The 25,987-nt window shown below is 43.4% G+C and overlaps 1 long non-coding RNA gene across 1 annotated transcript in view; it reads right to left on the minus strand.

Annotated features, from left to right (window-relative positions):
- Window positions 1-23,416, minus strand: part of LOC309797358 — a 323,872-nt gene extending 300,456 nt beyond the window's left edge. Inside the window, exon 1 of the long non-coding RNA XR_016039664.1 lies at window positions 23,278-23,416. This is a non-coding gene — a long non-coding RNA (uncharacterized lncRNA). The remainder of the gene's footprint in view (window positions 1-23,277) is intronic.
- Between the last annotated feature and the right edge of the window lie 2,571 nt (window positions 23,417-25,987).

Genomic DNA, 25,987 nt, shown 5'->3' on the forward strand with positions numbered 1-25,987 from the left:
CAATGTTTGGCTTGTTGTAGGTGTGGAAGATGTGGTTCTTTTACACATATACAGATGACTGTACTTCCTGGGATCCTTTTCCCATGTACGTTATGACAGAATGTTGAGTCGTCCTCTCTTGGTATTCTGTAGGTCTTTGGTGATTATATATGTCACCTGTGTTTGTATATGTCTGTTAACCCCGATATCGTAATGAAACCAATCCTCACACATTTCCATTGGTGAACCATAAGTTTGTTTAATGAATCTGTGATTGCCCTTCTCCGTGGAAATATCTGCCCTGGTATCCATTTTTAGGTAACACCTATAAGTGATATGATATGATATGTGTCTTTCACTTTCTGACTTACTACAAGTCACATGATTACTTCTAGTCTCATCTATGGTGCTGCAAATGGCATTGTGTCATTTTTTCCCTTGGCTTCTCTTCTGCCTTAGCGGGGTCCATTTTCAACAATGTGATTCCCTGAGGGTTGTGGATTAGCTGACCTGGGCAGCCTTACCCTGCCGGCCCGCCCTCCCCAGGTGTGCCTCTTTGAGGTCAATATAAACAGCGCTCCAGGCAGCAATAGCCCCTGAAGCTGTGCCTGACTCCATATTCTCTGCCCCGTCAGCAGTCTCGGGGCTGTGCTGGTGGGAGGGAGTGAGGGGCCACAGCTTTGTGGGTGGCCCGGTGTGAGTGGGGTTCTGCTGGCCTTTCTGCAGGAGTTGCCAGGCTGCCGCCTGTAAAGAAGAGGATGTGTCACCCATACCTTCCGCTGGAATTTCTCTCCGGACAGAGGTGAGGAAGGAAAAAAGCAGTGGGGGCCGGGACAGGAGGGGTATCTCAGGCAGGGTAATGGAAAGCTTCTGGAAGAGCGCCCGGGGCCAGGACCATCCTGGCTGGCCTGCAGGCACCAAGTTGGCCTGCATGCTGTCGCTGGTGTGGCTCCACGGTCCTTCCTCTAGGCTTTCAAGCCCTTGTACATATTCAGGTGTTTTACCTGGAAAGGGTGGGAACAGTTCAGCAGCAGCTGGCCTGGGGCTCAGCTCACGTTTACTCACAGATGCCTCGGCACGTTCCCCCAGCTTGGCAATGAGGACGCTCCTTGCGTGGGGGGTGGGTTGATGGCTGTATGGGAGATGGTTCCCCACCTCTGACCAATTTCAGAATTGTTTACCGCTGGAGCAAGTGCCGTGATAGGGTTTTCTTCTGTGTAACTCGTGGGTTCACTTTATTTTCTTTTATGGTTCAAGTTAGATTTTATTCCTCTTTTATGTATTTATAAATATAAGCATGGAAATAATTCATTCCTATAAATACACCTGTGTGACGGGAAGATTTTTTTCTGTTTTATTTTTAAATTTTATTTTTTAAAATTTTGAAATTTAATTTTATTTATGTTTTTATACAGCAGTTTATTACTAGTTATATATTTTATGCATATACATGTATACAGGTCAATCCCAAACTCCCAACTCATCCCACCACCACCACCCCATGGCTTCCCACACTTGGTGTCCATACGTTTGTTCTCTACCTCTGTGTCTCTATTTCTTCCCTGCAAACCAGTTCATCTGTACCATTTTTAGGCTCCACATATATGCATTAATATACAATATTTGTTTTCCTCTTTCTGACTTACTTCATTCTGTATGACAGTCTCTCGATCCATCGATGTCTCTACAAATGACCCAGTTTCCTTCCTTTTTATGGCCGAGTCATATTCCATTTTATATATGTACCACATCTTTATCCATTCATCTGTCTGTGGGCATTTAGGTTGCTTCCATTACCTGGCTATTGTAAATAGTGCTGCAACGAACATTGTGGTGAATGTGCCATTTTGAAATACGGTTTTCTCTGGGTATATGCCCAGAAGTGGGATTGCTGGATCAGATGGTAATTCTATTTCTAGTTTTTTTTAAGGAAACTCCATACTGTTCTCCATAGTGACTGTATCAATTTACATTCCCACCAATAGTGGAAGAGGGCTCCTTTTGTCCACACCCTCCCCAGAATTGGTTGTTTGTAGATTTTCTGATGATGCCGATTCTAACAGGTGTGAGGTGAAAGCTCATTGTAGTTTTGATTTGCATTTCTCTAATAATTAGTGCTGTTGAGCAGCTTTTCATGTGCGTCTTGGCCATCTCTGTGTCTCCTTTGAAGAAACGTCTCTTTAGATCTTCTGCCCATTTTTTGGGGGGTTGTTTGTTTTTTTAATATTAAGCTGCATGAGCTGTTTATATATATTGGAGATTAAACCTCTGTCCATTGATTCGTCTGCAACGATTTTCGCCCATTCTGAGGGATGCCTTTTTCCATTCCCGTGTTTTTTAACAAAAAAGGAAAGAAAGGAAAAGAAGCAGAACTCTAATGTGCGTAAAATATGCCTTTTGAAACGGTCGTTTTGAAATATGGACGTCCTTTGAATTTTTTGGTCGATATGAGACCCCAGGATTTGTTTTCAGGGCAGGTGTCATTTACAGGCCTGCAATGATTTTGAATATCAACTGACCATTAGCGTTGGGATTAAAGCTGCTGTTGTGTGAAACGGCCACAAGGTGGCAGCAGTTCACCCTTACCAAATCTGGTTACTAGGGCAAGAGAGCCTCAGTGGAAGTGGTGTTCTAGATTGGAGTTTAGAATGGAATATGCCAGGAGAAAGACCCTCACATTTGTCTCACTACTTCTTGTTCGTGTTTTTAATTTATTTTTTTTATTTTTTATTACAGCAATTTTGATTACAATGTTTGGCTTGTTGTAGGTGTGGAAGATGTGGTTCTTTTACACATATACAGATGACTGTACTTCCTGGGATCCTTTTCCCATGTACGTTATGACAGAATGTTGAGTAGTCCTCTCTTGGTATTCTGTAGGTCTTTGGTGATTATATATGTCACCTGTGTTTGTATATGTCTGTTAACCCCGATATCGTAATGAAACCAATCCTCACACCTTTCCATTGGTGAACCATAAGTTTGTTTAATGAATCTGTGATTGCCCTTCTCCGTGGAAATATCTGTCCTGGTATCCATTTTTAGGTAACACCTATAAGTGATATGATATGATATGTGTCTTTTACTTTCTGACTTACTACAAGTCACGTGATTACTTCTAGACTCATCTACGGTGCTGCAAATGGCATTGTGTCCTTCTTTTCCTTGGCTTCTCTTCTGCCTTAGCGGGGTCCATTTTCAACAATGTGATTCCCTGAGGGTTGTGGATTAGCTTACCTGGGCAGCCTTACCCTGCCGGCCCGCCCTCCCCAGGTGCGCCTCTTTGAGGTCAATATAAAGAGCGCTCCAGGCAGCAATAGCCCCTGAAGCTGTGCCTGACTCCATATTCTCTGCCCCGTCAGCAGTCTCCGGGCTGTGCTGGTGGAAGTGTGTGAGGGGCCACAGCTTTGTGGGTAGCCCGGTGTGAGTGGGGTTCTGCTGGCCTTTCTGCAGGAGTTGCCAGGCTGCCGCCTGTAAAGAAGAGTTTCTGTCACCCATACCTTCCGCTAGAATTTCTCTCCAGACAGAGGTGAGGAAGGAAAAAAGCAGTGGGGTCCGGGACAGAAGGGGTATCTCAGGCAGGGCAATGGAAAGCTTCTGGAAGAGCGCCCAGGACCAGGACCACCCTGGCTGGCCTGCAGGCCCCAAGTTGGCCTGCATGCTGTCGCTGGTGTGGCTCCACGGTCCTTCCTCTAGGCTTTCAAGCCCTTGTACATATTCAGGTGTTTTACCTGGAAAGGGTGGGAACAGTTCAGCAGCAGCTGGCCTGGGGCTCAGCTCACGATTACTCACAGATGCCTCGGCACGGTCCCCCAGCTTTGCAATGAGGACGCACCTTTCGTGGGGTGTGGGTTGCTGGCTGTATGGGAGATGGTTCCCCACCTCTGACAAATTTCAGAATTGTTTACCGCTGGAGCAAGTGCCGTGGTAGGGTTTTCCTCTGTGAAACTCGTGGGTTCACTTTTTTTTCTTTTATGGTTCAAGTTAGATTTTATTCCTCTTTTATGTATTTATAAATATAAGCATGGAAATAATTCATTCCTATAAATACATCTGTGTGACAGGAAGAATTTTTTCTGTTTTATTTTTAAATTTTTTTTTTTAAATTTTGAAATTTAATTTTATTTATGTTTTTATACAGCAGTATATCATTAGTTATGTATTTTATGCATATACATGTATACAGGTCAATCCCAATCTCCCAACTCATCCCACCACCACCACCCCATGGCTCTCCACACTTGGTGTCCATACGTTTGTTCTCTACCTCTGTGTCTCTATTTCTTCCCTGCAAACCAGTTCATATGTACCATTTTTAGGCTCCACATATATGCATTAATATACAATATTTGTTTTCTTCTTTCTGACTTACTTCATTCTGTATGAGAGTCTCTCGATCCATCGATGTCTCTACAAATGACCCAGTTTCATTCCTTTTTATGGCCGAGTAATATTCCATTTTATATATGTACCACATCTTTATCCATTCTTCTGTCTGTGGGCATTTAGGTTGCTTCCATTACCTGGCTATTGTAAATAGTGCTGCAACGAACATTGTGGTGAATGTGCCTTTTTGAAATACGGTTTTTTCTGGCTATATGCCCAGAAGTGGGATTGCTGGATCAGATGGTAATTCTATTTCTAGTTTTTTTAAGGAAACTCCATACTGTTCTCCATAGTGACTGTATCAATTTACATTCCCACAAATAGTGGAAGAGGGCTCCTTTTGTCCACACCCTCCCCAGAATTTGTTGTTTGTAGATTTTCTGATGATGCCGATTCTAACAGGTGTGAGGTGATACCTCATTGTAGTTTTGATTTGCATTTCTCTAATAATTAGTGCTGTTGAGCAGCTTTTCATGTGTGTCTTGGCCATCTCTGTGTCTCCTTTGAAGAAACGTCTCTTTAGATCTTCTGCCCATTTTTTGGGGGGTTGTTTGTTTTATTAATATTAAGCTGCATGAGCTGTTTATATATATTGGAGATTAAACCTCTGACCATTGATTCGTCTGCAATGATTTTCGCCCATTCTGAGGGATGCCTTTTTCCATTCCCGTGTTTTTTAACAAGAAAGGAAAGATAGGAAAAGAAGCAGAACACTAATGTGCGTAAAATATGCCTTTTGAAACGGTCGTTTTGAAATATGGACGTCCTTTGAATTTTTTGGTCGATATGTGACCCCAGGATTTGTTTTCAGGGCAGGTGTCATTTACAGGCCTGCAATGATTTTGAATATCAACTGACCATTAGCGTTGGGATTAAAGCTGCTGTTGTGTGAAACGGCCACAAGGTGGCAGCAGTTCACCCTTACCAAATCTGGTTACTAGGGCAAGAGAGCCTCAGTGGAAGTGGTGGTCTAGATTGGAGTTTAGAATGGAATGTGCCAGGAGAAAGCCCCTCACGTTTGTCTCACTACTTCTTGTTCGTGTTTTTAATTTAATTTTTTATTTTTTATTACATCAAGTTTGATTACAATGTTTGGCTTGTTGTAGGTGTGGAAGATGTGGTTCTTTTACACATATACACATGTCTGTTCTTCCTGGGATCCTTTTCCCATGTACGTTATGACAGAATGTTGAGTAGTCCTCTCTTGGTATTCTGTAGGTCTTTGGTGATTATATATGTCACCTGTGTTTGTATATGTCTGTTAACCCCGATATCGTAATGAAACCAATCCTCACACCTTTCCATTGGTGAACCATACGTTTGTTTAATGAATCTGTGATTGCCCTTCTCCGTGGAAATATCTGCCCTGATATCCATTTTTAGGTAACACCTATAAGTGATATGATATGATATGTGTCTTTCACTTTCTGACTTACTACAAGTCACGTGATTACTTCTAGACTCATCTACGGTGCTGCAAATGGCATTGTGTCATTTTTTCCCTTGGCTTCTCTTCTGCCTTAGCGGGGTCCATTTTCAACAATGTGATTCCCTGAGGGTTGTGGATTAGCTGACCTGGGCAGCCTTACCCTGCCGGCCCGCCCTCCCCAGGTGTGCCTCGTTGAGGTCAATATAAAGAGCGCTCCAGGCAGCAATAGCCCCTGAAGCTGTGCCTGACTCCATATTCTCTGCCCCATCAGCAGTCTCGGGGCTGTGCTGGTGGGAGGGAGTGAGGGGCCACAGCTTTGTGGGTGGCCCGGTGTGAGTGGGGTTCTGCTGGCCTTTCTGCAGGAGTTGCCAGGCTGCCGCCTGTAAAGAAGAGGATGTGTCACCCATACCTTCCGCTGGAATTTCTCTCCGGACAGAGGTGAGGAAGGAAAAAAGCAGTGGGGGCCGGGACAGGAGGGGTATCTCAGGCAGGGCAATGGAAAGCTTCTGGAAGAGCGCCCGGGGCCAGGACCACACTGGCTGGCCTGCAGGCACCAAGTTGGCCTGCATGCTGTCGCTGGTGTGGCTCCACGGTCCTTCTTCTAGTCTTTCAAGCCCTTGTACATATTCAGGTGTTTTACCTGGAAAGGGTGGGAACAGTTCAGCAGCAGCTGGCCTGGGGCTCAGCTCACGTTTACTCACAGATGCCTCGGCACGGTCCCCCAGCTTTGCAATGAGGACTCTCCTTGCGTGGGGGGTGGGTTGCTGGCTGTATGGGAGATGATTCCCCACGTCTGACCAATTTCAGAATTGTTTACCGCTGGAGCAAGTGCCCTGATAGGGTTTTCCTCTGTATACCGCGTGGGTTCAGGATATTTTTTCTTTTATGGTTCAAATTATATTTTATTCCTCTTTTATGTATTTATAGATATAAGCATGGAAATAATTCATTCCTATAAATACATCTGTGTGGCGGGAAGAACTTTTTTCTGTTTTATTTTTAAATTTTATTTTTTAAAATTTTGAAATTTAATTTTATTTATTTTTTTATACAGCACGTTATTATTAGTTATGTATTTTATGCATATACATGTATACTGCTCAATCCCAAACTCCCAACTCATCCCACCACCACCACCCCATGGCTTCCCACACCTGGTGTCCATACGTTTGTTCTCTACCTCTGTGTCTCTATTTCTTCCCTGCAAACCAGTTCATCTGTACCATTTTTAGGCTCCACATATATGCGTTAATATCCAATATTTGTTTTCCTCTTTCTGACTTACTTCATTCTGTATGACAGTCTCTCGATCCATCGATGTCTCTACAAATGACCCAGTTTCATTCCTTTTTATGGCCGAGTAATATTCTATTTTATATATGTACCACATCTTTATCCATTCATCTGTCTGTGGGCATTTAGGTTGCTTCCATTACCTGGCTATTGTAAAGAGTGCTGCAAAAAACATTGTGGTGAATGTGCCTTTTTGAAATACGGTTTTCTCTGGGTATATGCCCAGAAGTGGGATTGCTGGATCAGATGGTAATTCTATTTCTAGTTTTTTTAAGGAAACTCCATACTGTTCTCCATAGTGACTGTATCAATTTACATTCCCACCAATAGTGGAAGAGGGCTCCTTTTGTCCACACCCTCCCCAGAATTGGTTGTTTGTAGATTTTCTGATGATGCCGATTCTAACAGGTGTGAGGTGAAACCTCATTGTAGTTTTGATTTGCATTTCTCTAATAATTAGTGCTGTTGAGCAGCTTTTCATGTGCGTCTTGGCCATCTCTGTGTCTCCTTTGAAGAAACGTCTCTTTAGATCTTCTGCCCATTTTTTTGGGTTGTTTGTTTTTTAAATATTAAGCTGCATGAGCTGTTTATATATATTGGAGATTAAACCTCTGTCCATTGATTCGTCTGCAACGATTTTCGCCCATTCTGAGGGATGCCTTTTTCCATTCCCGTGATTTTTAACAAAAAAGGAAAGATAGGAAAAGAAGCAGAACACTAATGTGCGTAAAATATGCCTTTTGAAACGGTCGTTTTGAAATATGGACGTCCTTTGAATTTTTTGGTCGATATGTGACCCCAGGATTTGTTTTCAGGGCAGGTGTCATTTACAGGCCTGCAATGATTTTGAATATCAACTGACCATTAGCGTTGGGATTAAAGCTGCTGTTGTGTGAAACGGCCACAAGGTGGCAGCAGTTCACCCTTACCAAATCTGGTTACTAGGGCAAGAGAGCCTCAGTGGAAGTGGTGTTCTAGATTGGAGTTTAGAATGGAATGTGCCAGGAGAAAGCCCCTCACGTTTGTCTCACTACTTCTTGTTCGTGTTTTTAATTTAATTTTTTATTTTTTCTTACAGCAAGTTTGATTACAATGTTTGGCTTGTTGTAGGTGTGGAAGATGTGGTTCTTTTACACATATACAGATGACTGTTCTTCCTGGGATCCTTTTCCCATGTACGTTATGACAGAATGTTGAGTAGTCCTCTCTTGGTATTCTGTAGGTCTTTGGTGATTATATATGTCACCTGTGTTTGTATATGTCTGTTAACCACGATATTGTAATGAAACCAATCCTCACACCTTTCCATTGGTGAACCATAAGTGTGTTTAATGAATCTGTGATTGCCCTTCTCCGTGGAAATATCTGCCCTGGTATCCATTTTTAGGTAACACCTATAAGTGATATGATAGGATATGTGTCTTTCACTTTCTGACTTACTACAAGTCACGTGATTACTTCTAGACTCATCTACGGTGCTGCAAATGGCATTGTGTCCTTTTTTCCCTTGGCTTCTCTTCTGCCTTAGCGGGGTCCATTTTCAACAATGTGATTCCCTGAGCGTTGTGGATTAGCTGACCTGGGCAGCCTTACCCTGCCGGCCCGCCCTCCCCAGGTGTGCCTCGTTGAGGTCAATATAAACAGAGCTCCAGGCAGCAATAGCCCCTGAAGCTGTGCCTGACTCCATATTCTCTGCCCCGTCAGCAGTCTCGGGGCTGTGCTGGTGGGAGGGAGTGAGGGGCCACAGCTTTGTGGGTGGCCCGGTGTGAGTGGGGTTCTTCTGGCCTTTCTGCAGGAGTTGCCAGGCTGCCGCCTGTAAAGAAGAGGATGTGTCACCCATACCTTCCGCTGGAATTTCTCTCCGGACAGAGGTGTGGAAGGAAAAAAGCAGTGGGGGCCGGGACAGGAGGGGTATCTCAGGCAGGGCAATGGAAAGCTTCTGGAAGAGTGCCCGGGGCTAGGACCACCCTGGCTGGCCTGCAGGCACCAAGTTGGCCTGCGTGCTGTCGCTGGTGTGGCTCCACGGTCCTTCCTCTAGGCTTTCAAGCCCTTGTACATATTCAGTTGTTTTACCTGGAAAGGGTGGGGACAGTTCAGCAGCAGCTGGCCTGGGGCTCAGCTCACGTTTACTCACAGATGCCTCGGCACGGTCCCCCAGCTTTGCAATGAGGACGCTCCTTGCGTGGGGTGTGGGTTGATGGCTGTATGGGAGATGGTTCCCCACCTCTGACGTATTTCAGAATTGTTTACCACTGGAGCAAGTGCCGTGATAGGGTTTTCCTCTGTATAACTCGTGGGTTCAGGTTTTTTTTTTTTCTTTTATGGTTCAAGTTAGATTTTATTCCTCTTTTATGTATTTATAGATATAAGCATGGAAACAATTCATTCCTATAAATACATCTGTGTAACGGGAAGAACTTTTTTCTGTTTTATTTTTAAATTTTATTTTTTAAAATTTTGAAATTTAATTTTATTTATTTTTTTATACAGCACGTTATTATTAGTTATGTATTTTATGCATATCCATGTATACAGGTCAATCCCAAACTCCCAACTCATCCCACCACCACCACCCCATGGCTTCCCACACTTGGTGTCCATACGTTTGTTCTCTACCTCTGTGTCTCTATTTCTTCCCTGCAAACCAGTTCATCTGTACCATTTTTAGGCTCCACATATATGCATTAATATACAATATTTGTTTTCCTCTTTCTGACTTACTTCATTCTGTATGACAGTCTCTCGATCCATCGATGTCTATACAAATGACCCAGTTTCATTCCTTTTTATGGCCGAGTAATATTCCATTTTATATATGTACCACATCTTTATCCATTCATCTGTCTGTGGGCATTTAGGTTGCTTCCATTACCTGGCTATTGTAAATAGTGCTGCAACGAACATTGTGGTGAATGTGCCTTTTTGAAATACGGTTTTCTCTGGGTATATGCCCAGAAATGGGATTGCTGGATCAGATGGTAATTCTATTTCTAGATTTTTTAAGGAAACTCCATACTGTTCTCCATAGTGACTGTATCAATTTACATTCCCACCAATAGTGGAAGAGGGCTCCTTTTGTCCACACCCTCCCCAGAATTTGTTGTTTGTAGATTTTCTGATGATGCCGATTCTAACAGGTGTGAGGTGAAAGCTCATTGTAGTTTTGATTTGCATTTCTCTAATAATTAGTGCTGTTGAGCAGCTTTTCATGTGCGTCTTGGCCATCTCTGTGTCTCCTTTGAAGAAACGTCTCTTTAGATCTTCTGCCCATTTTTTTGGGTTGTTTGTTTTTTTAATATTAAGCTGCATGAGCTGTTTATATATATTGGAGATTAAACCTCTGTCCATTGATTCGTCTGCAACGATTTTCGCCCATTCTGAGGGATGCCTTTTTCCATTCCCGTGTTTTTTAACAAAAAAGGAAAGAAAGGAAAAGAAGCAGAACACTAATGTGCGTAAAATATGCCTTTTGAAACGGTCGTTTTGAAATATGGACGTCCTTTGAATATTTTGGTCGATATGTGACCCCAGGATTTGTTTTCAGGGCAGGTGTCATTTACAGGCCTGCAATGATTTTGAATATCAACTGACCATTAGCGTTGGGATTAAAGCTGCTGTTGTGTGAAACGGCCACAAGGTGGCAGCAGTTCACCCTTACCAAATCTGGTTACTAGGGCAAGAGAGCCTCAGTGGAAGTGGTGTTCTAGATTGGAGTTTAGAATGGAATGTGCCAGGAGAAAGCCCCTCACGTTTGTCTCACTACTTCTTGTTCGTGTTTTTAATTTAATTTTTTTTATTTTTTATTACAGCAAGTTTGATTACAATGTTTGGCATGTTGTAGGTGTGGAAGATGTGGTTCTTTTACACATATACAGATGTCTGTTCTTCCTGGGATCCTTTTCCCATGTACGTTATGACAGAATGTTGAGTAGTCCTCTCTTGGTATTCTGTAGGTCTTTGGTGATTATATATGTCACCTGTGTTTGTATATGTCTGTTAACCCCGATATCGTAATGAAACCAATCCTCACACCTTTCCATTGGTGAACCATAAGTCTGTTTAATGAATCTGTGATTGCCCTTCTCCGTGGAAATATCTGCCCTGGTATCCATTTTTAGGTAACACCTATAAGTGATATGATATGATATGTGTCTTTCACTTTCTGACTTACTACAAGTCACGTGATTACTTCTAGACTCATCTACGGTGCTGCAAATGGCATTGTGTCCTTTTTTCCCTTGGCTTCTCTTCTGCCTTAGCGGGGTCCATTTTCAACAATGTGATTCCCTGAGCGTTGTGGATTAGCTGACCTGGGCAGCCTTACCCTGCCAGCCCGCCCTCCCCAGGTGTGCCTCGTTGAGGTCAATATAAAGAGCGCTCCAGGCAGCAATAGCCCCTGAAGCTGTGCCTGACTCCATATTCTCTGCCCCGTCAGCAGTCTCGGGGCTGTGCTGGTGGGAGGGAGTGAGGGGCCACAGCTTTGTGGGTGGCCCGGTGTGAGTGGGGTTCTGCTGGCCTTTCTGCAGGAGTTGCCAGGCTGCCGCCTGTAAAGAAGAGGATGTGTCACCCATAGCTTCCGCTGGAATTTCTCTCCGGACAGAGGTGTGGAAGGAAAAAAGCAGTGGGGGCCGGGACAGGAGGGGTTTCACAGGCAGGGCAATGGAAAGCTTCTGGAAGAGCGCCCGGGGCCAGGACCACCCTGGCTGGCCTGCAGGCACCAAGTTGTCCTGCGTGCTGTCGCTGGTGTGGCTCCACGGTCCTTCCTCTAGGCTTTCAAGCCCTTGTACATATTCAGGTGTTTTACCTGGAAAGGGTGGGAACAGTTCAGCAGCAGCTGGCCTGGGGCTCAGCTCACGTTTACTCACAGATGCCTCGGCACGGTCCCCCAGCTTTGCAATGAGGACGCTCCTTGCGTGGGGGGTGGGTTGATGGCTGTATGGGAGATGGTTCCCCACCTCTGACCTATTTCAGAATTGTTTACCACTGGAGCAAGTGCCGTGATAGGGTTTTCCTCTGTATAACTCGTGGGTTCAGGTTTTTTTTTTCTTTTATGGTTCAAGTTAGATTTTATTCCTCTTTTATGTATTTATAGATATAAGCATGGAAACAATTCATTCCTATAAATACATCTGTGTGACGGGAAGAACTTTTTTCTGTTTTATTTTTAAATTTTATTTTTTAAAATTTTGAAATTTAATTTTATTTATTTTTTTATACAGCACGTTATTATTAGTTATGTATTTTATGCATATCCATGTATACAGGTCAATCCCAAACTCCCAACTCATCCCACCACCACCACCCCATGGCTTCCCACACTTGGTGTCCATACGTTTGTTCTCTACCTCTGTGTCTCTATTTCTTCCCTGCAAACCAGTTCATCTGTACCATTTTTAGGCTCCACATATATGCGTTAATATACAATATTTGTTTTCCTCTTTCTGACTTACTTCATTCTGTATGACAGTCTCTCGATCCATCGATGTCTCTACAAATGACCCAGTTTCATTCCTTTTTATGGCCGAGTAATATTCCATTTTATATATGTACCACATCTTTATCCATTCATCTGTCTGTGGGCATTTAGGTTGCTTCCTTTACCTGGCTATTGTAAATAGTGCTGCAACGAATATTGTGGTGAATGTGCCTTTTTGAAATACGGTATTCTCTGGGTATATGCCCAGAAGTGGGATTGCTGGATCAGATGGTAATTCTATTTCTAGTTTTTTTAAGGAAACTCCATACTGTTCTCCATAGTGACTGTATCAATTTACATTCCCACCAATAGTGGAAGAGGGCTCCTTTTGTCCACACCCTCCCCAGAATTGGTTCTTTGTAGATTTTCTGATGATGCCGATTCTAACAGGTGTGAGGTGAAACCTCATTGTAGTTTTGATTTGCATTTCTCTAATAATTAGTGCTGTTGAGCAGCTTTTCATGTGCGTCTTGGCCATCTCTGTGTCTCCTTTGAAGAAACGTCTCTTTAGATCTTCTGCCCATTTTTTTGGGTTGTTTGTTTTTTTTAATATTAAGCTGCATGAGCTGTTTATATATATTGGAGATTAAACCTTTGTCATTGATTCGTCTGCAACGATTTTCGTCCATTCTGAGGGATGCCTTTTTCCATTCCCGTGTTTTTTAACAAAAAAGGAAAGAAAGGAAAAGAAGCAGAACACTAATGTGCGTAAAATATGCCTTTTGAAACGGTCGTTTTGAAATATGGACGTCCTTTGAATTTTTTGGTCGATATGTGACCCCAGGATTTGTTTTCACGGCAGGTGTCATTTACAGGCCTGCAATGATTTTGAATATCAACTGACCATTAGCGTTGGGATTAAAGCTGCTGTTGTGTGAAACGGCCACAAGGTGGCAGCAGTTCACCCTTACCAAATCTGGTTACTAGGGCAAGAGAGCCTCAGTGGAAGTGGTGTTCTAGATTGGAGTTTAGAATGGAATGTGCCAGGAGAAAGCCCCTCACGTTTGTCTCACTACTTCTTGTTCGTGTTTTTAATTTAATTTTTTATTTTTTATTACAGCAAGTTTGATTACAATGTTTGGCTTGTTGTAGGTGTGGAAGATGTGGTTCTTTTACACATATACAGATGACTGTTCTTCCTGGGATCCTTTTCCCATGTACATTATGACAGAATGTTGAGTAGTCCTCTCTTGGTATTCTGTAGGTCTTTGGTGATTATATATGTCACCTGTGTTTGTATATGTCTGTTAACCCCGATATCGTACTGAAACCAATCCTCACACATTTCCATTGGTGAACCATAAGTCTGTTTAATGAATCTGTGATTGCCCTTCTCCGTGGAAATATCTGCCCTGGTATCCATTTTTAGGTAACACCTATAAGTGATATGATATGATATGTGTCTTTCACTTTCTGACTTACTACAAGTCACGTGATTACTTCTAGACTCATCTACGGTGCTGCAAATGGCATTGTGTCCTTTTTTCCCTTGGCTTCTCTTCTGCCTTAGCGGGGTCCATTTTCAACAATGTGATTCCCTGAGCGTTGTGGATTAGCTGACCTGGGCAGCCTTACCCTGCCGGCCCGCCCTCCCCAGGTGTGCCTCGTTGAGATCAATATAAACAGCGCTCCAGGCAGCAATAGCCCCTGAAGCTGTGCCTGACTCCATATTCTCTGCCCCGTCAGCAGTCTCGGGGCTGTGCTGGTGGGAGGGAGTGTGGGGCCACAGCTTTGTGGGTGGCCCGGTGTGAGTGGGGTTCTGCTGGCCTTTCTGCAGGAGTTGCCAGGCTGCCGCCTGTAAAGAAGAGGATGTGTCACCCATAGCTTCCGCTGGAATTTCTCTCCGGACAGAGGTGTGGAAGGAAAAAAGGAGTGGGGGCCGGGACAGGAGGGGTTTCACAGGCAGGGCAATGGGAAGCTTCTGGAAGAGCGCCCGGGGCCAGGACCACCCTGGCTGGCCTGCAGGCACCAAGTTGTCCTGCGTGCTGTCGCTGGTGTGGCTCCACGGTCCTTCCTCTAGGCTTTCAAGCCCTTGTACATATTCAGGTGTTTTACCTGGAAAGGGTGGGAACAGTTCAGCAGCAGCTGGCCTGGGGCTCAGCTCACGTTTACTCACAGATGCCTCGGCACAGTCCCCCAGCTTTGCAATGAGGACGCTCCTTGCGTGGGGGGTGGGTTGATGGCTGTATGGGAGATGGTTCCCCACCTCTGATGTATTTCAGAATTGTTTACCACTGGAGCAAGTGCCGTGATAGGGTTTTCCTCTGTATAACTCGTGGGTTCAGGTTTTTTTTTTTCTTTTATGGTTCAAGTTAGATTTTATTCCTTTTTTATGTATTTATAGATATAAGCATGGAAACAATTCATTCCTATAAATACATCTGTGTGACGGGAAGAACTTTTTTCTGTTTTATTTTTAAATTTTATTTTTTAAAATTTTGAAATTTAATTTTATTTATTTTTTTATACAGCACGTTATTATTAGTTATGTATTTTATGCATATCCATGTATACAGGTCAATCCCAAACTCCCAACTCATCCCACCACCACCACCCCATGGCTTCCCACACTTGGTGTCCATACGTTTGTTCTCTACCTCTGTGTCTCTATTTCTTCCCTGCAAACCAGTTCATCTGTACCATTTTTAGGCTCCACATATATGCGTTAATATACAATATTTGTTTTCCTCTTTCTGACTTACTTCATTCTGTATGACAGTCTCTCGATCCATCGATGTCTCTACAAATGACCCAGTTTCATTCCTTTTTATGGCCGAGTAATATTCCATTTTATATATGTACCACATCTTTATCCATTCATCTGTCTGTGGGCATTTAGGTTGCTTCCATTACCTGGCTATTGTAAATAGTGCTGCAACGAACATTGTGGTGAATGTGCCTTTTTGAAATACGGTTTTCTCTGGGTATATGCCCAGAAGTGGGATTGCTGGATCAGATGGTAATTCTATTTCTAGTTTTTTTAAGGAAACTCCATACTGTTCTCCATAGTGACTGTATCAATTTACATTCCCACCAATAGTGGAAGAGGGCTCCTTTTGTCCACACCCTCCCCAGAATTGGTTCTTTGTAGATTTTCTGATGATGCCGATTCTAACAGGTGTGAGGTGAAACCTCATTGTAGTTTTGATTTGCATTTCTCTAATAATTAGTGCTGTTGAGCAGCTTTTCATGTGCGTCTTGGCCATCTCTGTGTCTCCTTTGAAGAAACGTCTCTTTAGATCTTCTGCCCATTTTTTTGGGTTGTTTGTTTTTTTTAATATTAAGCTGCATGAGCTGTTTATATATATTGGAGATTAAACCTTTGTCATTGATTCGTCTGCAACGATTTTCGTCCATTCTGAGGGATGCCTTTTTCCATTCCCGTGTTTTTTAACAAAAAAGGAAAGAAAGGAAAAGAAGCAGAACACTAATGTGCGTAAAATATGCCTTTTGAAACGGTCGTTTTGAAATATGGACGTCCTTTGAATTTTTTGGTCGATATGTGACCCCAGGATTTGTTTTCACGGCAGGTGTCATTTACAGGCCTGCAATGATTTTGAATATCAACTGACCATTAGCGTTGGGATTAAAGCTGCTGTTGTGTGAAACGGCCACAAGGTGGCAGCAGTTCACCCTTACCAAATCTGGTTACTAGGGCAAGAGAGCCTCAGTGGAAGTGGTGTTCTAGATTGGAGTTTAGAATGGAATGTGCCAGGAGAAAGCCCCTCACGTTTGTCTCACTACTTCTTGTTCGTGTTTTTAATTTAATTTTTTATTTTTTATTACAGCAAGTTTGATTACAATGTTTGGCTTGTTGTAGGTGTGGAAGATGTGGTTCTTTTACACATATACAGATGACTGTTCTTCCCGGGATCCTTTTCCCATGTACATTATGACAGAATGTTGAGTAGTCCTCTCTTGGTATTCTGTAGGTCTTTGGTGATTATATATGTCACCTGTGTTTGTATATGTCTGTTAACCCCGATATCGTACTGAAACCAATCCTCACACCTTTCCATTGGTGAACCATAAGTCTGTTTAATGAATCTGTGATTGCCCTTCTCCGTGGAAATATCTGTCCTGGTATCCATTTCTAGGTAACACCTATAAGTGATATGATATGATATGTGTCTTTCACTTTCTGACTTACTACAAGTCACGTGATTACTTCTAGACTCATCTACGGTGCTGCAAATGGCATTGTGTCCTTTTTTCCCTTGGCTTCTCTTCTGCCTTAGCGGGGTCCATTTTCAACAATGTAATTCCCTGAGGGTTGTGGATTAGCTGACCTGGGCAGCCTTAACCTGCCGGCCCGCCATCCCCAGGTGTGCCTCGTTGAGGTCAATATAAACAGCGCTCCAGGCAGCAATAGCCCCTGATTCTGTGCCTGACTCCATATTCTCTGCCCTGTCAGCAGTCTCGGGGCTGTGCTGGTGGGAGGGAGTGAGGGGCCACAGCTTTGTGGGTGGCCCGGTGTGAGTGGGGTTCTGCTGGCCTTTCTGCAGGAGTTGCCAGGCTGCCGCCTGTAAAGAAGAGGATGTGTCACACATAGCTTCCGCTGGAATTTCTCTCCGGACAGAGGTGTGGAAGGAAAAAAGGAGTGGGGGCCGGGACAGGAGGGGTATCTCAGGCAGGGCAATGGAAAGCTTCTGGAAGAGTGCCCGGGTCCAGGACCACCCTGGCTGGCCTGCAGGCACCAAGTTGGCCTGCGTGCTGTCGCTGGTGTGACTCCATGGTCCTTCCTCTAGGCTTTCAAGCCCTTGTACATATTCAGGTGTTTTACCTGGAAAGGGTGGGAACAGTTCAGCAGCAGCTGGCCTGGGGCTCAGCTCACGTTTACTCACAGATGCCTCGGCACGGTCCCCCAGCTTTGCAATGAGGACGCTCCTTGCGTGGGGGGTGGGTTGATGGCTGTATGGGAGATGGTTCCCCACCTCTGACCAATTTCAGAATTGTTTACCACTGGAGCAAGTGCCCTGATAGGGTTTTCCTCTGTATAACTCGTGGGTTCAGGTTTTTTTTTTTCTTTTATGGTTCAAGTTAGATTTTATTCCTCTTTTATGTATTTACAGATATAAGCATGGAAATAATTCATTCCTATAAATACATCTGTGTGACGGGAAGAACTTTTTTCTGTTTTATTTTTAAATTTTATTTTTTAAAATTTTGAAATTTAATTTTATTTATTTTTTTATACAGCACGTTATTATTAGTTATGTATTTTATGCATATCCATGTATACAGGTCAATCCCAAACTCCCAACTCATCCCACCACCACCAACCCATGGCTTCCCACACTTGGTGTCCATACGTTTGTTCTCTACCTCTGTGTCTCTATTTCTTCCCTGCAAACCAGTTCATCTGTACCATTTTTAGGCTCCACATATATGCGTTAATAGACAATATTTGTTTTCCTCTTTCTGACTTACTTCATTCTGTATGACAGTCTCTCGATCCATCGATGTCTCTATAAATGACCCAGTTTCATTCCTTTTTATGGCCGAGTAATATTCCATTTTATATATGTACCACCTCTTTATCCATTCATCTGTCTGTGGGCATTTAGGTTGCTTCCATTACCTGGCTATTGTAAATAGTGCTGCAACGAACATTGTGGTGAATGTGCCTTTTTGAAATACGGTTTTCTCTGGGTATATGCCCAGAAGTGGGATTGCTGGATCAGATGGTAATTCTATTTCTAGTTTTTTTAAGGAAACTCCATACTGTTCTCCATAGTGACTCTATCAATTTACATTCCCACCAATAGTGGAAGAGGGCTCCTTTTGTCCACACCCTCCCCAGAATTTGTTGTTTGTAGATTTTCTGATGATGCCGATTCTAACAGGTGTGAGGTGAAACCTCATTGTAGTTTTGATTTGCATTTCTCTAATAATTAGTGCTGTTGAGCAGCTTTTCATGTGCGTCTTGGCCATCTCTGTGTCTCCTTTGAAGAAACGTCTCTTTAGATCTTCTGCCCATTTTTTTGGGTTGTTTGTTTTTTTTAATATTAAGCTGCATGAGCTGTTTATATATATTGGAGATTAAACCTCTGTCCATTGATTCGTCTGCAACGATTTTCGCCCATTCTGAGGGATGCCTTTTTCCATTCCCGTGTTTTTTAACAAAAAAGGAAAGAAAGGAAAAGAAGCAGAACACTAATGTGCGTAAAATATGCCTTTTGAAACGGTCGTTTTGAAATATGGACGTCCTTTGAATATTTTGGTCGATATGTGACCCCAGGATTTGTTTTCAGGGCAGGTGTCATTTACAGGCCTGCAATGATTTTGAATATCAACTGACCATTAGCATTGAGATTAAAGCTGCTGTTGTGTGAAACGGCCACAAGGTAGCAGCAGTTCACCCTTACCAAATCTGGTTACTAGGGCAAGAGAGCCTCAGTGGAAGTGGTGTTCTAGATTGGAGTTTAGAATGGAATGTGCCAGGAGAAAGCCCCTCACGTTTGTCTCACTACTTCTTGTTCGTGTTTTTAATTTAATTTTTTTTATTTTTTATTACATCAAGTTTGATTACAATGTTTGGCATGTTGTAGGTGTGGAAGATGTGGTTCTTTTACACATATACAGATGTCTGTTCTTCCTGGGATCCTTTTCCCATGTACGTTATGACAGAATGTTGAGTAGTCCTCTCTTGGTATTCTGTAGGTCTTTGGTGATTATATATGTCACCTGTGTTTGTATATGTCTGTTAACCCCGATATCGTAATGAAACCAATCCTCACACCTTTCCATTGGTGAACCATAAGTCTGTTTAATGAATCTGTGATTGCCCTTCTCCGTGGAAATATCTGCCCTGGTATCCATTTTTAGGTAACACCTATAAGTGATATGATATGATATGTGTCTTTCACTTTCTGACTTACTACAAGTCACGTGATTACTTCTAGACTCATCTACGGTGCTGCAAATGGCATTGTGTCCTTTTTTCCCTTGGCTTCTCTTCTGCCTTAGCGGGGTCCATTTTCAACAATGTGATTCCCTGAGGGTTGTGGATTAGCTGACCTGGGCAGCCTTACCCTGCCAGCCCGCCCTCGCCAGGTGTGCCTCGTTGAGATCAATATAAAGAGCGCTCCAGGCAGCAATAGCCCCTGAAGCTGTGCCTGACTCCATATTCTCTGCCCCGTCAGCAGTCTCGGGGCTGTGCTGGTGGGAGGGAGTGAGGGGCCACAGCTTTGTGGGTGGCCCGGTGTGAGTGGGGTTCTGCTGGCCTTTCTGCAGGAGTTGCCAGGCTGCCGCCTGTAAAGAAGAGGATGTGTCACCCATAGCTTCCGCTGGAATTTCTCTCCGGACAGAGGTGTGGAAGGAAAAAAGCAGTGGGGGCCGGGACAGGAGGGGTTTCACAGGCAGGGCAATGGAAAGCTTCTGGAAGAGTGCCCGGGGCCAGGACCACCCTGGCTGGCCTGCAGGCACCAAGTTGTCCTGCGTGCTGTCGCTGGTGTGGCTCCACGGTCCTTCCTGTAGGCTTTCAAGCCCTTGTACATATTCAGGTGTTTTACCTGGAAAGGGTGGGAACAGTTCAGCAGCAGCTGGCCTGGGGCTCAGCTCACGTTTACTCACAGATGCCTCGGCACGGTCCCCCAGCTTTGCAATGAGGACGCTCCTTGCGTGGGGGGTGGGTTGATGGCTGTATGGGAGATGGTTCCCCACCTCTGACCTATTTCAGAATTGTTTACCACTGGAGCAAGTGCCGTGATAGGGTTTTCCTCTGTATAACTCGTGGGTTCAGGTTTTTTTTTTCTTTTATGGTTCAAGTTAGATTTTATTCCTCTTTTATGTATTTATAGATATAAGCATGGAAACAATTCATTCCTATAAATACATCTGTGTGACGGGAAGAACTTTTTTCTGTTTTATTTTTAAATTTTATTTTTTAAAATTTTGAAATTTAATTTTATTTATTTTTTTATACAGCACGTTATTATTAGTTATGTATTTTATGCATATCCATGTATACAGGTCAATCCCAAACTCCCAACTCATCCCACCACCACCACCCCATGGCTTCCCACACTTGGTGTCCATACGTTTGTTCTCTACCTCTGTGTCTCTATTTCTTCCCTGCAAACCAGTTCATCTGTACCATTTTTAGGCTCCACATATATGCGTTAATAGACAATATTTGTTTTCCTCTTTCTGACTTACTTCATTCTGTATGACAGTCTCTCGATCCATCGATGTCTCTACAAATGACCCAGTTTCATTCCTTTTTATGGCCGAGTAATATTCCATTTTATATATGTACCACATCTTTATCCATTCATCTGTCTGTGGGCATTTAGGTTGCTTCCTTTACCTGGCTATTGTAAATAGTGCTGCAACGAATATTGTGGTGAATGTGCCTTTTTGAAATACGGTATTCTCTGGGTATATGCCCAGAAGTGGGATTGCTGGATCAGATGGTAATTCTATTTCTAGTTTTTTTAAGGAAACTCCATACTGTTCTCCATAGTGACTGTATCAATTTACATTCCCACCAATAGTGGAAGAGGGCTCCTTTTGTCCACACCCTCCCCAGAATTGGTTCTTTGTAGATTTTCTGATGATGCCGATTCTAACAGGTGTGAGGTGAAACCTCATTGAATTTTTGTTTGCATTTCTCTAATAATTAGTGCTGTTGAGCAGCTTTTCATGTGCGTCTTGGCCATCTCTGTGTCTCCTTTGAAGAAACGTCTCTTTAGATCTTCTGCCCATTTTTTTGGGTTGTTTGTTTTTTTTAATATTAAGCTGCATGAGCTGTTTATATATATTGGAGATTAAACCTTTGTCATTGATTCGTCTGCAACGATTTTCGTCCATTCTGAGGGATGCCTTTTTCCATTCCCGTGTTTTTTAACAAAAAAGGAAAGAAAGGAAAAGAAGCAGAACACTAATGTGCGTAAAATATGCCTTTTGAAACGGTCGTTTTGAAATATGGACGTCCTTTGAATTTTTTGGTCGATATGTGACCCCAGGATTTGTTTTCACGGCAGGTGTCATTTACAGGCCTGCAATGATTTTGAATATCAACTGACCATTAGCGTTGGGATTAAAGCTGCTGTTGTGTGAAACGGCCACAAGGTGGCAGCAGTTCACCTTTACCAAATCTGGTTACTAGGGCAAGAGAGCCTCAGTGGAAGTGGTGTTCTAGATTGGAGTTTAGAATGGAATGTGCCAGGAGAAAGCCCCTCACGTTTGTCTCACTACTTCTTGTTCGTGTTTTTAATTTAATTTTTTATTTTTTATTACAGCAAGTTTGATTACAATGTTTGGCTTGTTGTAGGTGTGGAAGATGTGGTTCTTTTACACATATACAGATGACTGTTCTTCCTGGGATCCTTTTCCCATGTACATTATGACAGAATGTTGAGTAGTCCTCTCTTGGTATTCTGTAGGTCTTTGGTGATTATATATGTCACCTGTGTTTGTATATGTCTGTTAACCCCGATATCGTACTGAAACCAATCCTCACACATTTCCATTGGTGAACCATAAGTCTGTTTAATGAATCTGTGATTGCCCTTCTCCGTGGAAATATCTGCCCTGGTATCCATTTTTAGGTAACACCTATAAGTGATATGATATGATATGTGTCTTTCACTTTCTGACTTACTACAAGTCACGTGATTACTTCTAGACTCATCTACGGTGCTGCAAATGGCATTGTGTCCTTTTTTCCCTTGGCTTCTCTTCTGCCTTAGCGGGGTCCATTTTCAACAATGTGATTCCCTGAGCGTTGTGGATTAGCTGACCTGGGCAGCCTTACCCTGCCGGCCCGCCCTCCCCAGGTGTGCCTCGTTGAGGTCAATATAAACAGCGCTCCAGGCAGCAATAGCCCCTGAAGCTGTGCCTGACTCCATATTCTCTGCCCCGTCAGCAGTCTCGGGGCTGTGCTGGTGGGAGGGAGTGTGGGGCCACAGCTTTGTGGGTGGCCCGGTGTGAGTGGGGTTCTGCTGGCCTTTCTGCAGGAGTTGCCAGGCTGCCGCCTGTAAAGAAGAGGATGTGTCACCCATAGCTTCCGCTGGAATTTCTCTCCGGACAGAGGTGTGGAAGGAAAAAAGGAGTGGGGGCCGGGACAGGAGGGGTTTCACAGGCAGGGCAATGGGAAGCTTCTGGAAGAGCGCCCGGGGCCAGGACCACCCTGGCTGGCCTGCAGGCACCAAGTTGTCCTGCGTGCTGTCGCTGGTGTGGCTCCACGGTCCTTCCTCTAGGCTTTCAAGCCCTTGTACATATTCAGGTGTTTTACCTGGAAAGGGTGGGAACAGTTCAGCAGCAGCTGGCCTGGGGCTCAGCTCACGTTTACTCACAGATGCCTCGGCACAGTCCCCCAGCTTTGCAATGAGGATGCTCCTTGCGTGGGGGGTGGGTTGATGGCTGTATGGGAGATGGTTCCCCACCTCTGACGTATTTCAGAATTGTTTACCACTGGAGCAAGTGCCGTGATAGGGTTTTCCTCTGTATAACTCGTGGGTTCAGGTTTTTTTTTTTCTTTTATGGTTCAAGTTAGATTTTATTCCTTTTTTATGTATTTATAGATATAAGCATGGAAACAATTCATTCCTATAAATACATCTGTGTGACGGGAAGAACTTTTTTCTGTTTTATTTTTAAATTTTATTTTTTAAAATTTTGAAATTTAATTTTATTTATTTTTTTATACAGCACGTTATTATTAGTTATGTATTTTATGCATATCCATGTATACAGGTCAATCCCAAACTCCCAAATCATCCCACCACCACCACCCCATGGCTTCCCACACTTGGTGTCCATACGTTTGTTCTCTACCTCTGTGTCTCTATTTCTTCCCTGCAAACCAGTTCATCTGTACCATTTTTAGGCTCCACATATATGCGTTAATATACAATATTTGTTTTCCTCTTTCTGACTTACTTCATTCTGTATGACAGTCTCTCGATCCATCGATGTCTCTACAAATGACCCAGTTTCATTCCTTTTTATGGCCGAGTAATATTCCATTTTATATATGTACCACATCTTTATCCATTCATCTGTCTGTGGGCATTTAGGTTGCTTCCATTACCTGGCTATTGTAAATAGTGCTGCAACGAACATTGTGGTGAATGTGCCTTTTTGAAATACGGTTTTCTCTGGGTATATGCCCAGAAGTGGGATTGCTGGATCAGATGGTAATTCTATTTCTAGTTTTTTTAAGGAAACTCCATACTGTTCTCCATAGTGACTGTATCAATTTACATTCCCACCAATAGTGGAAGAGGGCTCCTTTTGTCCACACCCTCCCCAGAATTGGTTCTTTGTAGATTTTCTGATGATGCCGATTCTAACAGGTGTGAGGTGAAACCTCATTGTAGTTTTGATTTGCATTTCTCTAATAATTAGTGCTGTTGAGCAGCTTTTCATGTGCGTCTTGGCCATCTCTGTGTCTCCTTTGAAGAAACGTCTCTTTAGATCTTCTGCCCATTTTTTTGGGTTGTTTGTTTTTTTTAATATTAAGCTGCATGAGCTGTTTATATATATTGGAGATTAAACCTTTGTCATTGATTCGTCTGCAACGATTTTCGTCCATTCTGAGGGATGCCTTTTTCCATTCCCGTGTTTTTTAACAAAAAAGGAAAGAAAGGAAAAGAAGCAGAACACTAATGTGCGTAAAATATGCCTTTTGAAACGGTCGTTTTGAAATATGGACGTCCTTTGAATTTTTTGGTCGATATGTGACCCCAGGATTTGTTTTCACGGCAGGTGTCATTTACAGGCCTGCAATGATTTTGAATATCAACTGACCATTAGCGTTGGGATTAAAGCTGCTGTTGTGTGAAACGGCCACAAGGTGGCAGCAGTTCACCCTTACCAAATCTGGTTACTAGGGCAAGAGAGCCTCAGTGGAAGTGGTGTTCTAGATTGGAGTTTAGAATGGAATGTGCCAGGAGAAAGCCCCTCACGTTTGTCTCACTACTTCTTGTTCGTGTTTTTAATTTAATTTTTTATTTTTTATTACAGCAAGTTTGATTACAATGTTTGGCTTGTTGTAGGTGTGGAAGATGTGGTTCTTTTACACATATACAGATGACTGTTCTTCCCGGGATCCTTTTCCCATGTACATTATGACAGAATGTTGAGTAGTCCTCTCTTGGTATTCTGTAGGTCTTTGGTGATTATATATGTCACCTGTGTTTGTATATGTCTGTTAACCCCGATATCGTACTGAAACCAATCCTCACACCTTTCCATTGGTGAACCATAAGTCTGTTTAATGAATCTGTGATTGCCCTTCTCCGTGGAAATATCTGTCCTGGTATCCATTTCTAGGTAACACCTATAAGTGATATGATATGATATGTGTCTTTCACTTTCTGACTTACTACACGTCACGTGATTACTTCTAGACTCATCTACGGTGCTGCAAATGGCATTGTGTCCTTTTTTCCCTTGGCTTCTCTTCTGCCTTAGCGGGGTCCATTTTCAACAATGTAATTCCCTGAGGGTTGTGGATTAGCTGACCTGGGCAGCCTTACCCTGCCGGCCCGCCCTCCCCAGGTGTGCCTCGTTGAGGTCAATATAAACAGCGCTCCAGGCAGCAATAGCCCCTGATTCTGTGCCTGACTCCATATTCTCTGCCCTGTCAGCAGTCTCGGGGCTGTGCTGGTGGGAGGGAGTGAGGGGCCACAGCTTTGTGGGTGGCCCGGTGTGAGTGGGGTTCTGCTGGCCTTTCTGCAGGAGTTGCCAGGCTGCCGCCTGTAAAGAAGAGGATGTGTCACACATAGCTTCCGCTGGAATTTCTCTCCGGACAGAGGTGTGGAAGGAAAAAAGGAGTGGGGGCCGGGACAGGAGGGGTATCTCAGGCAGGGCAATGGAAAGCTTCTGGAAGAGTGCCCGGGTCCAGGACCACCCTGGCTGGCCTGCAGGCACCAAGTTGGCCTGCGTGCTGTCGCTGGTGTGACTCCATGGTCCTTCCTCTAGGCTTTCAAGCCCTTGTACATATTCAGGTGTTTTACCTGGAAAGGGTGGGAACAGTTCAGCAGCAGCTGGCCTGGGGCTCAGCTCACGTTTACTCACAGATGCCTCGGCACGGTCCCCCAGCTTTGCAATGAGGACGCTCCTTGCGTGGGGGGTGGGTTGATGGCTGTATGGGAGATGGTTCCCCACCTCTGACCAATTTCAGAATTGTTTACCACTGGAGCAAGTGCCCTGATAGGGTTTTCCTCTGTATAACTCGTGGGTTCAGGTTTTTTTTTTTCTTTTATGGTTCAAGTTAGATTTTATTCCTCTTTTATGTATTTACAGATATAAGCATGGAAATAATTCATTCCTATAAATACATCTGTGTGACGGGAAGAACTTTTTTCTGTTTTATTTTTAAATTTTATTTTTTAAAATTTTGAAATTTAATTTTATTTATTTTTTTATACAGCACGTTATTATTAGTTATGTATTTTATGCATATCCATGTA

The sequence above is a fragment of the Mesoplodon mirus genome, assembly GCF_964341445.2.
Source record: "Mesoplodon mirus genome assembly, contig: HAP1_SCAFFOLD_360, whole genome shotgun sequence".
NCBI classification, from domain to species: domain Eukaryota; kingdom Metazoa; phylum Chordata; class Mammalia; order Artiodactyla; family Ziphiidae; genus Mesoplodon; species Mesoplodon mirus.